Raw genomic sequence first — 18,438 nt, forward strand, 5'->3', positions numbered from 1 at the left:
ATCTGGGCGCCACAGCTAAATGCTTTTTAGAGCCTTGGACACTCTGCACTGGCTCCCAGTAAGGAAAAGAGTGATGTTTAAGACGCTTTGCATATGCCATCGCATCATCCAGGGCACGGGTCCTTCTTATCTGAGGGATCTTATTACCTGCTATAGGCCTGCAAGGTCCCTTAGATTGAATGGGTGGGGCTGGCTTGTTGCTAGTACCTAAGGTTAAGAAGGCCAGAATGGGAGGCAGGTCCTTTCGGCTCCTGGCAGCTCAGAGCTGGAATAAGCTCCCTCTGAGCCTCTGGATGGAAACTTCTGAATTGAAGTTAATGAAGGCTCTTAAAACTCATCTGTTTTCATGTTGATTAGGTTGGTTGCTCTGGATGTGGTTCGAGGCGATGCCTCCTCTCTCACCCTAGCGCGGTGACACGCCGTTTGGCGTAACCATGCGCTTTATAAACTCCTTTATTATTAATATTATTATCATATAATTATACAGACGAATTTGGATCCATTAATAAAACGTACACGGGTAGAAATTGGCAGAATAAACAACTTACAAATGTCTTTATTAGGTAGAATCAATTTGATCAAGATGAGTTTTTTGCCTAGAATACTCTACTTTTTTAGGGCCGTCCCTCTAGAAGTAGGGAACCAATTGTTTAAGGTTATTGATGTGGCTTTTTCTGGACTTATACTAGGCCTAGAAGGGTGCTGAAATATCTGACCCTCCTGAGAGAGGGCAGGGGGTTAGCGGTACCTAATATAACAATTTACTACTGGGCCACTACCCTGCAGCAGATGTCTATTTTGTTGGGGATAAAATGAGAGACCTCATAGCCAGTCTACCAGGCCACCTTCACAAGCCATCACTAAACACTCTACCCTAAATCCTCCCCTCCGCGGGGTTACTGGAACCCATGTCTCTGGTCGTCTTCACCACACTACCAAGCCCACTGCTTTCTCCACCAAGTCAGTTCCCACACCGCCGACCCCCTGCCCGCAAGAGCACCCTTCTTTTACAGATTTGGACACTCTCCACCGCAAAGCCACTGAATTAACCTTGAGCATCCACAAGTCCTTCACGGACCTCAAAAACCTCTTGCACCTCTCCGAGCTCACTCTCTCTAAGATCAGGCTCTCACAGAACCCTACCCGCATCCTACTCCAAGCCCCTTCTCCACCCATTCCCTTTACCCCTGCGCCCTCACAGGCAGCCCTACTACCTCTCAGAGGAAGAAATACAGGCCCTCCTCCTATCCTACAAACCTACCCCTGCTTCGACTAGCACTATGGAACTCGGAGGATGAAATTGCTGACCTCCTCATTAGCTATGAACGCCCATGTCCCTCTGACCTGAAGAAAGATCAACCCATACGCACGGTTGCAATCAATCCTTACAGATCAGCCACTCTCCACAACAGAGTAACATAGCGCCAGTCCCAACATCCGGCCCTAATCACAATTCGCATACCGTCCCCTCTACCTGGTCTCCTTATCAACTGCCGCTCTGCGGTAAAGCATGCCCCTGATGTCACCAATCTCATCCTGAACCTAAGCCCAGATATAGCGATCCTGACGGAATCCTGGCTAAATGAATCCTCTTCGCCTTGCCTAGACCTTCTAGTCCCGCCCAACTATCTCATCGTAAGGTTGGACAGGCAATCACAAAAGAAATGGGGTGGCATTGCCTGCATCTACCGCTCCAACCTCCTCATCACTGAACTTCTGGCCAAACCTCCTGATTCCTGCGAATATCTTGCCCTTTCTGTCTGCAACAACACCTCCCTTCAGTGCAGGCTGCACATCTTTTACCACCCCCCAAGCAAGAATGACACCTTCATAGACTACCTCATGGAAATCATCACAGCCATGGCCTCTCAGAACACCAATTAAATTTTTCTTGGCGACTTCAACTTGCGCTGGAACGAACCCAAGGACCCGCAGGTCAACGCCATCAGAGACTTCCAGGCCGACCAAGCCCTTACCCAAGCCTGCTCCCTTCCTACTCACTCAAAAGGGGCCACTTTAGACTGGATCATCTCCAAGGAATCTGCGGTCAAACTCATTTCCATAGATCCCTGCGACTGGTCTGACCACCATGCTATCACCTTCTGTCTTCCTGGCACTCACAAGACATGGACACCGCAACCGGTGATCCCCAAAAGATGGATCAGGGACACCAAGAACCTGGATCACGACAAATTGACCGCCCGCTGTGCAACTGACCTCCCCCTCCCCCCCATATCGCCACGGTCGACAACCTCACTGATCACTATCCCACAACGATAGCCAATATAATTGATGACCTTGCCCCGCTAAAACTGAAACAAACACAGATCAAAGACAGGAACCCCTGGTTCAACGGATCCCTTAACATTGAGAGGAGGTCCCTTCCGACAAACAGAACGGAACTGGAAAAAGCACCCTTCTGCAGACCATCTTAAACTTCTCCGTCTGGCCAGAAACGCCTACAACAAAAAAATTATCAATTCTTAAAAAGAATTCTTCAGTGCTGAACTGGATAACGCTAAGAATAGACCTCTCAAAATATTGGAGTTGGTCAAACACCAATCAAACAAACTTGCTAAATCATCCAAAGAAACCCCAATCCCCTCCTGTTCCTCATCCCTACTCAGCGCTGCCCTCACAGACCTCCCCCAAAGACCAAGCGTCATGGTCCAACTTCAAAGTCTATGATGAACACTCGATCTCAAAAACGCTTTCCTCCTTAAGCCCCAACAATCACTTCAACGACCCTCTCCCTTCAAACTGCCTTGCCTCTGTTTCTCAGGCTAACATCCCTTCTTGGACGACTATAATCAACTCCTCTCTCCTACAGGGATCAATTCCTGACTCTCTCAAAGTCGGCCAAGTGGTCCCCATTCTAAAAAAAACCACTGAAATGAAATGAAATTAGATTTGTAAAGCGCATGGCTGCCCGCAAGCGTCCCAGCGCTATAGAACAAAAAATACCAAGACAGTGCCAGCGGGTAGGGGCCTAGGGGGAACAGGAAGTTTTTGAGGAGCTTTCGGAACTTCGGATGGCTAGGTTCCATCCGAATTCTGAGTGGGAGAGCATTCCACAGAGTCGCTGAGTTCACTGAAAAGCGACGACCCCCAGTCCGCACCGGCCTAACTCTCTGAACAGTTCAGAGTCAGAGTCAAATACACTTTATTCGATTATTTTAAAATCATAAAAGTATGCTATACATCCATTTCTGACCACAATAATAGAAAAATTTATAAAAAAGTCTTTAAAAACAGGAATTCATTAGGTACAAATGTACAATGGCGATCAGGATAACTATACAAGAATTATATACAACTACATCATTATTTTTCACTCACTATAGATTCCTTCAAAATTTTTCAAAATTTGCATAGTTTGTAGAATGAATTTGCTACCAGTCTATTTACATTTCTATTTACAATATTACAATCAATTTACAACATTAACCTGGCAAGGTATGCAGACTTTTTCAGCAAGCTAGGTCAGTTAATAATAGCCTATGAACTATTTGGTCAAAGCGCCGGGTTACATGTTATTAGGCTAGTGGTGGTCGAGGTCTTTTTTGTCTGGACCGAATAGACATTGTCAAGAAATTTGCTACCCCATACATTATTAATGGGGTTTCCATAAGCTGCAGAAACAGTAATGCCGGTTTAACTTGTATAAACCCTTGTTCTTTCAATATGGGCTTAATAAACTTCCCCCTGGCACTTTTAAAAAAAAGGGCGAGAAAATGCAATGAATCCTGATCAGAGAAGTCATCACAACTGCAGGGAGCATTCTCATGGGGCCTACACCACTTATTGTATTCACCCAGCAGAAAGTGAGCCTGGTTGAAACGAAATTTCGTAAGGAGCCACCGGTGGTATGGTTTATTTACTATCCTCAGATATGGTTCGATAGCTAGGGTGGTAATTGTCATATAGTGAGACCTTACGGTTGGTTTCATTATTTCACATGACTCTCTTTCTGCTTCCCTTTTCTTTATAAAGTGGGATTTAACCCAGCTAATGTCTTCTCTCCTTAGACCTTCTGGATTGGTATATAGATCAGGGCGGCCCAGATATCCTGCTGTTACTTTGATATATGTTAGCCACTCGATCTCAGCCACTCTGTCCCGCCCCATACAATCTCTAATGATCTTATGGTTTAGAGTTAGGTTTGAATTAAGCCATGTTTTAATCCATGATAAGAGAGGAGCCAAGGACAGCGTATCTTCAATATACCCTAACCCCAATTCCATATGGATTGAGAAAGCAGGGGTGGATTGCGGTAGACCCATAAGTGATCGTAAAAACATATTCTCCGCTCTTTGGATGCGGGCCATGTTCTTAAAACCCCATATAGATGCCCCGTACCTGGCTATTGCCAGGGTTTTAGCTCTATAGATAGATAAAATAGCCTCTGCTGGTTTACCTCCAAGTCGTTTTGCGAAACCCAGAATAGCAGCAGACGATCTTTTTACTGCGGCTGCTTTATTCTGGATTTGTGGTGCCCATGTCCCTTTCTCATCAAACACCACTCCTAAGTAGGTGAAGACTTTGACTTTAGAGAGCACGGAGCCATTACAGGACAGGGTTTTGATGTTATTCTTACGATAGCCTACTGCCATAACATGTGATTTTTCAATGTTAATTACTAGATCTAAATTTTTCATAAAGGCTCCAAATGCATTTAATAGATGTTGTAGGCCCTTAGGGGTCCTTGACAGCAATACCGTATCGTCGGCATATAATAGTACCGGCATCAAGGAGCCACCCATGCGAGGAACATCAGTAGAGGACGCTTCTAGGGACTCTCCCAAAGAATTAATATAAAGAGAGAAGAGTATGGGGGCCAAGATGCACCCTTGGCGCACTCCCCGTCCAGATTTAAAAAAAGTGGTACAGTTCCCCTCTTGGGACATACGTATAGTCGCCCTTAACTCACTGTGAAGTCTTGCCAAAAAATTCACAAGCGCTCGATCCAGTCCCTTATCAAGGAGTATTGTCCACAGCTTTGACCTATTGACTAGGTCAAAGGCTGTGGACAAGTCCATGAAAGCCAAATACATCATCTCCCTTGATGCTACTGTGTATTTGCTCAGTGTGAGGTGTAAATTAAGGCATTGGTCTTCTGTGCTTCTGGCAGATCTAAAGCCATACTGAGCATCACACAAAATATCCTTATTTGTGGTCCAAGCTGAGATTCTTTCTAGGATTACCTTACCTAGGATTTTAAATGAGGAATCTAGCAAAGATATGGGCCTGTAGCATCTTGGGTCCCCCCTTTGGCCCTTCTTGAATATAGGGATAATGACAGATTGTGACCATGTAGCTGGAGGTTTTACCTTATCTATACTGACTATATTAAAGACATTTGTAAGTACAACTGACCACAGGGCCGAGTTTGCTTTAAACATATCGGCAGGCACGCCGTCTGGACCGGGTGCCTTCTGTGTGCCATATCCTCAATTGCCTTCTGTACCTCTTTAATAGTAAAACTTGAAAGAGTGTCATGTATATCAGTCAGTAATGGGTCTATTGGACCTAGATCAAGATTGCTGCCATAAATATTTTGGAAATGATCCAGCCAATCCTGCTCAGGGATATTCACCTCTAATGGCGCATTTTCTTTCCCATTAAACAAGGGGGTATTAACAATGGTCCAGAATTTTGCGCTATCCCTCAGGGTTGCCTTATCATACAAATCATCCCAAGCCTGTCTCTTTATATCTTGTTTTCTCTTTTGAATATCCAAATTATACTGTTTCCTAAGCCTCGCCACCTCAATTCTATCTCGGGGTACCATTTTCAAAGCTTTGTGTAGTTCATGATGTGATTTGGAGCATTCATTATTAAACCACCCCTCTACCTTTTTCTCTCTCTTTTTTGTTTTACATTTTAGATCCTCTGCTACATGTCGGCAGATAGATTCAAAGGATCTGATTATATTCCCCTCAAATTTAAGTGGTTCCCTACAGACGTTAATTTCATTACCCACTTTCTCATTTAGGGAGTAAAAAAAGTCCTCTGGGATGATTTTACTCCATTTCAGCCGTCTCCCCTGGTCCTTTTGGGTTAAATCTGCACAAATTTCTGCTTCAGAATTTTTATTAAATAAAAACAGGTTGTTATCCTCTACATTCAACACAACCGGATTATGATCACTAAATGTAGTGAGTATAGCATTATAAAAAATTACATTATGTAACATAGCCGGAGAAATGAATATGTAATCGATAATAGTATTGCTGTCCCTAGCACTGTAGGTTGGGACCCTTTCATTGCTATCAAAGAACTCTGGTTCAAATAGTTCATTCTCTAATAGAAAATCTTCTAGAGCAGCCCCTTTTACAGAATGTTCGAAGTGTGGGAGTAGCAACATATCTGTATTTACAGTATCTCTTAACTGGCAATTTTGTTGACATAAATGTACATTAAAATCTCCCATCAGGATGAAATATACCGGAGTGGTTTGACTCTCTTTAAAATGGTACATAAACTAATTCAGAGAATTAACATTCTCTTCATCACCAGTACTTTGGGTGGCATTATAAAAGTTGATATAAACACATTTAAATGTATTAGTCAGTGTGACTTCCAGAACTAAGTAGTTTGGGGATAATGTGTGTAATACCTTCGCAGTTCCATTCATTTTAACTGATATCAAAAACTGCAAACCTCCTTTATTACGGACTGAGTTCGAAGGCTGTGCAGCTAAGAAATAGGATGTGTACCCATCTAACCAAAAATCACAATCCCTATCCCACGTTTCCTGTAAAGCTACCACATCATATTCTTTTAATAAATCCAACCATTTTGTGTCAGCCCTTTTCGAGCGTAGTCCTGCAATATTCCAGCTCATTAATTTAGCTACATTACCCTTTTCCTTTCTGGTAGATGGTGTGGACAGTAAATGACTGCAAGTATTGTCACAAGAATTCAGTCAATCGGTTTCCTCTAAATTAGAGAGAGCAGAAAACCTATTTGTTAACACCAGACTAATTCTTGCTTCACATCCTTGAGTATCATGGGTTTTAGGTAGCATGCCAGTTGTTTGTGTCGCCCAAGAGCTGGGGCAGGGGGTAATAGTTGGAGTAACATTGCGAGTAACCCTTCCTGGGAGCATCTTGGGTGGCGCGGGTGGTGGATAGAAAAATCCTAAAGGAACCGCTCTAATCCTGTCTTTTTTGACCTCCGTAGCATCCCAAAATAAACGGGAGGCCTCGTGCGGTCTATTAAAGTTGACTATCATACAGTCACCAGGGAATTTTTTCTTTGAATATCCCACCCAGTCCACTCGTCTGCCTGTCTGTATGCATTCAGAGATATTATTCGGGCCAGTACAATTTGCATCACACCATGTCTTAATATTGGCCAGCTGGGTGCCATTTGACTCAAATTCCCCTTGTTTTAATACTGATACATTCACCAGGACAGCAACATAGTGTGTAGCTTCCGGGGGGAGGTGGATTGGAGGTCTGGGGCGCTCTCTCCTAGGCCCTGCTGAGTTATGCTCAACTAAAAGGGGTGCCATAGACTTAGCCTGAGATAGGCATGGTTTAAGTGCCAAATGAGCTTTAGTTGGACTATTACTATCTATTTGCCTATTGCCACAACCTTTAGACGCTAGTGGTGGAACAAAAGGAATTAGAGGACATAATGATACAGTATTCCCCTGCTCCATAAGGGATTGGGGTTGCCTCTGTTGGTTAAGTGATGGCCGTGTTGTAGTTTTTAAAAGTGGGCCCCGAAAGTCTCTCAAAAGATGTTAAATATTCATTAATCCTATCACATTTCCCCAGGATTTTGTTAACACATTCCTTAAGTGTGTCTACAATGTCAGTGGAGATTTGTATGAGTACCCCTTCAAGTTTATCTACGAGGACCTTCTCCACCATGTCCTTAATAGAGATTTCAAGGGCACTCAATGAGGTTCCTTGTTGCTTTCGACCCAGAGCGCCGAGAGCCTTTGATTTAGATAAGGTACGTTTAGAACGTTTGGCAGTCTGAGGTTCAGGCTCCTGGGTAATGTCCTGTATGGGTTGCTGAGGGACTTGGCTGCAGTTCACTTGGCCCCCTTGTTCCGGGGTGTTGGGTGTGTTTTGTTGGCTAGTAATGGGTGCATTTTCAATCAGGATTACCGGTTCCAATGGAATAGGTGGTCTGTTCACTGTGGGCAAAGGTGGGCTATCCAAAGCTATTGGGCCCAAACCCAATTCACGTTCTTTGTCAGCTATTTCTTGATTCAATTTGCCCACAGCTGATGTCAAGAATGTCATGATGTTAGCTGATACAGGAGCTTTTCGCGCAATTTTAGCTTTAACTGTACCCCCATTGCTGGATGTTTGCAGTTTGCGCTTACCCATTTCCGGAGTGCAGATCAAAGTCTCCAGCCGCCGCGATGGAGTAGGGCGGCGAGACCACAGCGTCAGGGCCCCAGGAGCGATGTGGCGTCCCGCTGGTGAGTCTGCCTTGGCTGGTGTGCCTGCGTGCTGCCAAGATTGGTCTCTGAACAGTTGCCAGGTTGGCATGGTTAGAGCGGAGCGGTCTGGTGACCTTGTATGGGCGAACAAAATGCTCTAAGATAGGGGGGCCCTTCCCCTGTAGGGACTTATGAGTAATGCAAAGGGCCTTAAATTTGACCCTTTCACGAATTGGTAGCCAGTGAACGGCTTTGAGTGCTATTTTAGCTGACAATCTGCGTGAGGTGCCAGTCAGTAGTCTCGCTGACGAGTTCTGGACTCATTCAAGAATGTTAATTGTAGATTCCGGTGCTGCTAGGAGGAGAGCGTTGCCATAATCTAGTCTAGATAAAATTAGACCCTGGATCAGTAGCCTCCTAGAGATTTCTGGCAGTAGTGGGGAGTATTTTTCAGGCAGAACGGAGTAACCCTATGCAAATGCCAGCTGTCTTTTTTGCCTGGGTCTTAAATGTTGTCCTGCTCCAGCCATACTCCCAGACTTTTTAATTCATTCTTTGGGGTCGGTGCAGGTCCCAGACAGGCAGGCCAGATGGACTTTGGCAGAGATGTTATATGATGGCCTAACAACATGAGCTCTATTTTAGTCCCATTCAATTTGAGACGTGAGACATTCATCCACGAGTAGATTTCTGAGAGGCAGGTATGAGGGTTTTTTCCGCAGTGTTCTTCTTGGGAGAGCGCGACAACCACTTGGGTGTCGTCGGCGTACATGACTATTTTAATCCCAAAAGGACTCACCACATCTTCGAGGGGGGCCATATAAATGTTAAATAAGGTAGGGCTCAGTGATGAGCCCTGTGGGACCCCACACTCGAGAGGGGTTGTCTTGGATCATGCTGATCCCTCCTACACCTGGAATGTCCGATTCTCCAAGAAGGATGTACGTCACTGCCGCACTTTACCTGACACTTCCAGATTGCTCAAACGGTGGATTAAGATCTTATGGTCCACCGTGTCGAACGCAGCGCTCAGATCCAGGAGGATCACCAACGTTGATCCCCCGAGTCCAGAATGCACCTTGCCTCCTCTACGACTGCCAATAGGGCGGACTCTGTACTCTGCCCTGGGCGAAATCCTGTCTGGGAATTACGAAGCAGTTTATTCATTTCTAAGAAAGAAGATAGCTGCCGGTTGGCTATTTTTTCCGCTATTTTGCTGACACACGGTAGCAGCGAGATTGGTCGGAAATTACCCAGCTCTGCGGGGTCCAGCTCGGGTTTCTTCAGGAGTGCTTTAACCGTGGCGCGCTTCCAGCTGGGCGGAACGATTCCCTGGGTGAAGGAGGCATTGATAAGGTCTGTAATTAATGGGGCAGTCGTGGCAGCTACCTGATTCAGAACATGCATGGGGGCAGGGTCATTAGGAGAGCCACTCTTTATGGTTTGTGAAATTTTTAGGAGATCCTCCCTTAAGATCGGGACAAACGAGTCGAGGGCCTATGTTGGGGGACAAAGAATGAGCCCAATCAGAGGCTTGAGCGCTCTGCGGTAGAGTTTTAAGTATAGTTTGAATTTTATTTTCAAAAAAAGCTTTAGATCCTGCCTCTCCTGACAATTACAGACCTATCTCTAACATCCCTCTCCTAGCTAAAGTGCTGCAAAAATGTGTACAGCAACAGCTAAGCCAACACATCTCCAACTTCCACCTTGACTTGCAATCTGGTTTCAGACCGGGGCACAGCACCGAAACCACACTTCTCCACATTGTGGATGATGCCCTTCAAGCCCTTGACTAAGGCAAAACCTGTCTCTTGATCCTCCTTGACCTATCCTCGGCTTTTGGCACGGTCAACCACGAAATTCTCCTGAATCGCCTCAAACTTAGGATGGGCCTGGATGGCACCGTTCAGGCTTGGTTCCGATCCTTCCCCCAGAACCGCTGGCAGAGAGTCCTGATCAACGGCAACCTATCCGCCTCCTCTCCGATCACAGTTGGAGTCCCCTAAGGATCAACCTTATCCCCTACCCTCTTCAATCTGTACCTAGAACCGCTCTCAGAGGTGCTGCACTGTCAATATCTCCTACCAAATATATGCCGATGACACACAGCTCTACATCAATATCTCTTAATCTCTCCACCCAACGCCAATACAGACATTCAAGTTTGGACCAAGGCTATCTCAGCGCTAAACTGCTCTCCTACCATTGTGGACTCTGCTAAATCCCTGGGAATTACCTTAGACGGCAACCTGAACATGTGGGGCCATATCAATGCAATGGCCAAAATCACCAGATTTCACCTGAACTACCTACGAAACTTGAAACATTTCCTCGACTCTCCTGATCTAATATCGGCTATCCAGGCCTTAGTCATCTCTCGACTAGAATATGGTTGCTCCACTCTCGCAGGCCTACCCAAGATCTCTCTGGCACCCTTGAAAGCCTGCCTCAACGCCACCGCCAGACTTCTACCTGGCTCCAAGAAGTTTGACCACATCTCGCCCCACCTTAAAGCTCTAAACTGGCTTCCTTTTGGGGCCAGAATCCAATTCAAACTGGCTTGCATCACACACAAGGCTCTCTATTCCAAGTCCCCTGCTTTTCTCGCACAGAAACTTGTATTATCCGGAGGAATCAGAAACTCCCGGTCTGCCAGAGCCCTTTTGTTCCAAACCGCATGCTTCAAGAAAAAAAGAACATACAATCGGGCTTTCTCTGGGGCCACCCCAAGAATATGGAACTCACTCCCACCCGCCATTAGAAGAATACAGTCTCTAGCCAACTTCAAAAACTTCAAACTTCAAACAAACTTCAAAAAGGAGACCAAATCTTTCCTAATGGGCAAATTCCTCTCCTGAACTGGTTGATAGAGTCTTGATTAGCAACCCCCCCCTATCGGGAAGCTTTATCATTGGAGGATGCACCATGCTCCTCAAAGGATGTAATCCTCAATCCCCTAGGTGAAGAAATGCTCTTGCCTCAGAACCTCAAACACCCTCAGAGCTCAACGGTTTCCGCAGGAACATGTTGCAAAGTTCATTAAAAAATGGATTAGGAATCCTTTGGAAAAGGAAACTAGCAACATTTTAAAGGTGAATGTTCAAGACCTTCCCTTGGGGATAAGGCCTGTTACACCCCCAATCTGGCCCCTGATTTGATAAAATTCCTTTTCAAACTAGAGCAAGACCCTAGAAAAGAAATGGAAAAATCTTTTAAAAGCTGTCCGGATCGTCTCCTCGACGTGCTTGGCCCTCTGACAAGGATCCTCGACTCAGCCGAAGAGAGCCATACTCGGGGTACTCATCTATAAACAGATGATAAGGGGATGGAGCCAAAGGGCTATCATACTTTTAGGCAATGCTAGTGCAAGTATAAACGCTGAAAGGCGCAGAGTTGTCCTTACCAGGATCAACCCAAAACTCCGCAACCTTGCTGATAAGGAACCCTCTAAAAACCATAATGGACTTCTTTTTGGAGAAGAACTAATTAAATAACTGGGCAAATATGTCTCCACATACACTGCCCTTAACAAGGCGCAAAAAACATGCCAAGGTCTTCAACACTGGTAATACCCTTTTGGAAGGGCCGGAAGACGGGGCCTATCTTGCGGCCGGTATAACCGAAGGGCCAATTTCAGAATACGTGGGTTTGGCAGAGGCTACCAGCAATTCAATAACCCACAATTCTACCCCCAGAGAGGTGGAGGACAACGAAGCAAGGGACGCAGCTCAAGTAATCAAAACAATTCCTCAGGTGAGTGTCCCTCCCCATTCTTTCCCCTTAAAGGTTGGCGGCAGGCTCAAATATTTCCTAAAGGGGGAAGGAGCCAAGCTCGCGACCGTGATGGCCGCACTGTAGCTCGGCTCCGTCAACCTTCCTGCCTGAACCGTAAATCCTGTACTTTATCCTGCCCCGAGGAGACACATTCGACGGAATATGGGAATATGAAAGGCTGCTTGCACTCACCGTTTGTCCCGGGAGCTCCTGGGTGCTTCGGATCTTGAGCTGTGCCCTTGTTTGCTCCGGAGCCTCCGTGGCGTGCAGGCCGGGGACTCGCCTGTGACGGTCGGCCGGAGCGGGGTATCGACGCCGACCCCTGGTGGAGGAGAGGAGTCGGCTGAAGAGGCCATTGTGCGGTTGGACCGGTGACGACTGACCGGGCCCGGTCTGGTGGCCCGGGGGCCCAGTTGCGGAGCGCGGCCTCCCTCGGACGGGGGTTGACCGTACAGGAGGCTTGTCCCCCCTTTGTTCTCCTGTCCGGCCATCTTGAAGCCCTTTGCCCGGAATCGGCGGGCGGCGTCCATGAGACGGTGGCTCCGGCTACCCCCTGTGTCTTGGCGACCCATCTTTCTGCACCAAGATTGCCATTAGCGGGACCCGGCGAGACTCCGCTGGGCCTTGCCTGACGGCCCGGACCGGGGTTGAGGGACGGAGCAGCCTTGTTGCGCCGACAAAATGGCGGTCGGCGCCCTGGGTCTCGGATTTGTTGGGGGTGGCGAAACTGGTCTGTCGAACTGCACGTTGGCTGAAGAGTGTGGGAGTGAGCCCACGATTGGCGATGTCTTGGCCGCCTTGTGTTCCTGGCGCGCTACCATGGCCTTTGCCGCAGCTGTGCACGATAACGGTTCTGCCGCCGGGCCTGTTGGGCCGCCCCCCCATGTATGCGGCCCGACCGAGGGAATGTGCTGATTTGTCGCTCCCGGCTGTTGAAGGGAATGCGACCGCCGCTCATCTGGGAGTTCATATGTCTGTTGCCTCGAGTCTCCAGGAGGTTTTGCTTGAGGTGGACGTGGGAGAGAGCCCCACGCTGGGGTCCGTCCAGGTCAGTTTTGCTGGGGTACCCGGCGGCTTTTTGACTCGAATTGCTTCAAGGGGGTCCCATGGCTGTTCCGTGGGGGACACCTACCCTCTTTGGTCGGCGAGACTGCACCCACGCTGCCTGTTGCTTCTGACGTTGCTTTTCGCCAGTTTGGTCCGAGGCCGCCATTGTTTGTATTGCTGCTCTCGACTTGGATCCCCTGTTTTGCACCCTTGGCCTGCCTTGTTCCGATCCTATGTACACTTCGTGCCTAACTGCTTGCTGTATTCTCCTTTACTGTGTACTAAAGTAATGATCAGGAGAGGACAGGGGTGAGATGGACTCGCCTCGGCGGACTGCTAACTAATGTGTGGAGATGAGGACTGCTCGCAGCTGTAACAGTATGACCAAGTCCTCTTCATGTTCCTGATGTTTGAGTTTGTGTCGCTTTCATCTCGATGTGGGTCCTAATTGTGTAAAGGGGGGGGGTGGGAGCTGAAGGTTCGATTGCATATCTCCTCTCCCACTGGTTTTTTCTTCCCCCTTTTCTTCCTCTTTTTGTCTGTAGTGTTCTTTCCTTACTTTCTGATTCTTCTGTATTTCGGGTTCTATTTAGGGCGACAGGCACGCTGCCGGGGGGGTAGGCCGTAGCCTTCTGCAGGGGTGCAGGGTGGTGTGGGTGGGATGGGGTCTGTATATTGTTCGTTTTTTCTTAGTTCTATGGCTCTTTTGTATCCCTTTATCGGGACGCTGTCCCCGCACGCATACTCCATGGGGTGTTCGCTGGAAGTGTAGGACATGACTTCTTCGCGTTAATGTAATGATAGCACACTTACACGTCCTACTTGCCTCGTCCCCGATTGTGGATCTTGAGTATTGTGTGCCTTATTCGCCATGGGGCGAGTACCGCGGCGCTGCGTTCTTTCTTCATTGTTTTTCATATTCCTTCTTCTACCCTTCCTCTCCTTTTCCCCTTCCTTGGGTTAGTGTAGCAGATGGATATCTTTGTGTTGCTGTTCTGACTCCTTTGATTGGTACCAGCACATATTCAAGTGGTGACGGGTGGACGGTGGGCAGCGGTGGGAACTGATTTGAAACGGGGGAATTATGCGTTGCCTTTGCCAATTGTTGCTATTATTTCTGATTCTAACTGCTCCCTTGTACTGCTGCTTCACCAACTGCCCGCCATAGGAATTCGGAAATTAACAGTTGCAATTGTTCCTGCTATACTATAAAATTAACCTTCTCTTCTCCTGCTCCTAGCAGTTATATTGGGCCTTTTAATGTTCACTGATTGTTCAAAGAATGCTTTAGGAACTGCTGGAGACTTTCTATCCTGATTTTGTGCGCCCGTAATGTGTTGTGGCCGGCCTGATTGGTTGTAGGCCCGTATTTGTACGCTTCTGCTTGCACAATAAAGGTTTAAAAAAAAAATATATATATATATATATATATATATATATATATATATATATATATATATTTTTTTTTTTTAAAGAATTGGAAATTAATTACCCAGGACCGTTGTGTCCTAAATACAGTAAAGGGCTTTTCAATAGACTTCTCGCATACACCTACCCAGGAGTCCTTCCCAAAGGAAATTCCCCTGTCACCAGATCAACAAAGTATCATAGGAGGAGATTTCATGAATGACCCAGAAAGGTGCAATATTGGAGGTTCCTATCTAACAACTGGGCTTTATAAACAACCTTTACGTAATCGAACAAAAAAGGACAAAGGTTGGAGACCGGTCATAAACGTGAGAGATTTGAACAGATTCCTTACTTACAGACATTTCATGATGGCATCCATCTCTCAGGGACTTACTTCTAGAAGGAGATTGGCTAGTCAAACTAGATCTGAAAGACACGTATTTTACCATTCCTATGGCAGAAATCCATAAATACTTCCTTCAGTTTCTTTGGAAAGGTCATCTATACCAATTCCAGGCACTTCCATTTGGTCTCTCTTCCGCCCCTTGGTGCTTCACCAAGGTAATGAGAGCCGTTGTCTCTTATTTAAGGTCATGGGGCATTCGTCTAATCATTTATCTGGACGATATTCTCATTATGGCCCAGGATTGCTCACAACTGAGCCAAGATCTTAGCTTTACGATGAATCTCATAGAGAGTCTAGGCTTCATCATAAACAAGGAGAAATTATGCCTGATTGCCTCAAGATCTTTAGAATTTCTAGGGTCCACGGTCTGCACAGTCCGTTGCCTCCTACTTCTCCCCTCAAAGAAAATTTCAAAGATAAATCAGATAAAACAGGTTCTCAGACGAGAGGACCTGTCCCTCAGGGACTTGTCCAGACTCTTAGGCATTCTATCGTCTTCCATTCAAGCCATCTTTCCCTGTTCCCTCAATTATCGAGCTCTTCAGAGAATCAAAGCAAGAACTCTGACATCCGGGCTTTGGTACAGGGATCTTATTTGCCTAGACCAGGATTCTTGTTCAGAATTGAATTGTTGGTTGAACAACCTGGAGGCTTGGAATGGGAAATCTATTTTTGGTCCAATTCTAGAATGTCTTGGAATCAGATGCCAGCCTTCATGGCTGGGGTGCCTGTCTTCTAGGTCAGAACACCGGGGGTCTCTGGTTTCGGGAAGAATCTCTCCACCATATAAACTATCTAGAATTAGCAGCCGGACTCTACGCTCTCATGAGCTTCAGACATTCCCTTCAAGGGAGATCTGTCCTTCTGAAGATGGACAACATGTCAGCGGTGGCTTATATCAACCGCTTAGGAGGCACCAAATCTACGGACCTCTCGGACCTAGCCAAGAAGCTCTGGATGTTTTGTCTGGAACACAAAATTGCTCTCAAAGGGGAGTACCTTCCGGGTGCAGTGAACACCTCTGCGGATTGGAACTTGAGATTCCTCAGATTTCAGCGATTGGAAACTGGACCCTTCCGTTTTCAACACCCTGAACAAAATATGAGGACCTCTGGAGGTAGATCTCTTTGCAGACTGACTTCCCAACTCCAGAATTATTTCAGCTGGATGCCCGACCCGGGCGCTCTGGCATTCAACACCTTCCTTCAAACCTGGAAAGAAATCAGAGGATATGTTTTCCCCCCTTTCGCAATGATTCAGAGGGTCCTTCAGAAAGTGAGTCTAGAACAGTGTCTCCTCCTTTTGATAACCTCCTTCTGGCCTTTCCAGGTGTGATTTCCGACCGTCCTAGAACTGGCTTGCAGTATTCCCTTCTTGATTCCTTCCCTAGAGAATCTCCTTGCAGACGTAGACTGTCGAATTCATCATCTAATTCAGAACGGAGTTTATACCTTCTTGCCTGGAGAGTGTCCGGAGATCTAACCAAATCTCAGGGCTTTCGGAAACGGCTTCAACTCTCTTCAGAGTCTCTTGGGCACTAGGTACACATTACAGATACAATAGAATGTTGAAAGTGTGGGTCCATTAGTCCTTGGAAAGGGACCTGGATCCCTTGGAGGCCCATATTGTTGACATAACCAACTTCCTTGTTCACCAATTTGAAAGGGGACTTAGTTACAGATCCGTCAACTTTTTTAGATCTGCTATTTCCGCCGGTCATACCCTTGTCAATGGCAAGACTATTGGTAAAAATGTCATCGTCTGTAGAATTATGAAAAGTAAGGAGGCCTCCCAAAGCAAGATACGAAACCTGTTGGGACGTTAATTTGATTATTCATCTCTTCAACAATTGGCCCTCCAATTCTCTCCTTAACAGGAAGAATCTTTCTATTAAACTATCCACACTCTTATGCCTCGTCTCTTGCAGAAGATCTTCTGATATTAGAGCTTTAGATCTTACCTACCGTTCTTACAATATGTTTGGTGTCAATTTCGACATCCATAAAAGAACAAAGACTATGTCTGACTCTATATTCTATCCCCGCTTTGACCTTTGTCCGAACCTCTGCGTTGTTGAATGCATGAAAGAATATGATCTTAAAATGTCTGACCTCCGTCCTTTAAGTGTTAATCAATTGCTTATTTCCTTCGTTAAACCCCACAAAGGAATTAGTTCCTCTTCTATTGCTAGATGGATCAAGACTACTATGAGCTTAGCTGGTATTGATTTAAATACATTTCAAGCTCACTCCCTTAGAGGTGCTATGGCCAGTAAATCCCTTTGGTCTGGAGGTAATTTGGATGACATCCTGAAAGCTGCTGACTGGTCTAATGCCAGTACCTTCGCTCGTCACTATTGTAAACCCATTCAACACATGTCTGATGTTGTTTTAGAGAGCTACCAACATACATAATGTAGCCTCTGGTCTTGTAATGAAATTCCAATTGTCCTATTTAACATGACTAGAGAATCTGGATTTCATTAAAGACTCGGAGGCTGACATTATCCCCCCTCCCACCTCTGGTGGCATTCCTATTTACAATGTTATCTTATACATTTTATTGTAATGCTTTTTTATTCTATGTCTTATCAATTTGTATTTATGAATATTTGAGTTTCACCTTTCTCCTTGGACACATTTCCTTATCTTTTCAGACAATCCCTGATCGCGTGTTTTTACCACCTCATCTTGGTTGGATTTTACTTCATGGATTCCTTCATCTTCCTCTTTCTGTTCTACTTACGAAGACTATTCCGAAGTTTAACGTCTCAAGTTTATAAGAACTTATCTGTCTGTTCATTTAAAAGAGGCTGATTGCTGTTGCCTCATGGACTTGACCTGTTGCCTTTGTTCTATTTGGAATATTTTATATTGTGATGTATGCGGCAGCTTGGGGTTTGCATTAAAGGTACAATGCATAATGTCAGCCTCCGAGTCTCCGAAATCCAGATTCTCTAGTCATGTTAATATGAGAATCGCACTTTTCAATCAGAAATCTTTTATAGTTTTGACAAATATATACAAAACAGGTGTCAGAAAATCTGAGAAACATATGCAAAACGGGTGTAAGGAAGTTGACGTTTCGGTCTTAGTAGGCGATACAGGTCTCTAAGACCACCCTCAGGACACAGTGTTGCTTAGTATCCCACCATTCCTGTACAGAATAAAAACAATACACAACAATGAATACTCCCTGGGTTCTAAAAGTATCGTCTGCTCACACCGCAGTCCAACTTCAGTGGCTGACCCACCAAGCATGCCTAATTAGAAAGACAAGCCTCCAGATGCTACAACTAAAACTCCACCAATATGTGTGGGACAGAAAACCAATTGTAAGCACCCAATGTGCCCATAGTGCACACACCTGTGACCAACACCGCAACATAGAATCC

At 45.9% G+C, this 18,438-nt stretch overlaps 1 protein-coding gene across 1 annotated transcript in view; it reads right to left on the reverse strand.

The window, feature by feature from the left end:
* The window catches only part of LOC147737016 (uncharacterized), a 76,338-nt gene that overhangs the window by 25,325 nt on the left and 32,575 nt on the right, over positions 1 to 18,438 (reverse strand). The gene's annotated exons all lie outside the window — the stretch shown is intronic.

Source organism: Lissotriton vulgaris, chromosome 1_1 (assembly GCF_964263255.1).
Source record: "Lissotriton vulgaris chromosome 1_1, aLisVul1.2, whole genome shotgun sequence".
Taxonomy (NCBI): domain Eukaryota; kingdom Metazoa; phylum Chordata; class Amphibia; order Caudata; family Salamandridae; genus Lissotriton; species Lissotriton vulgaris.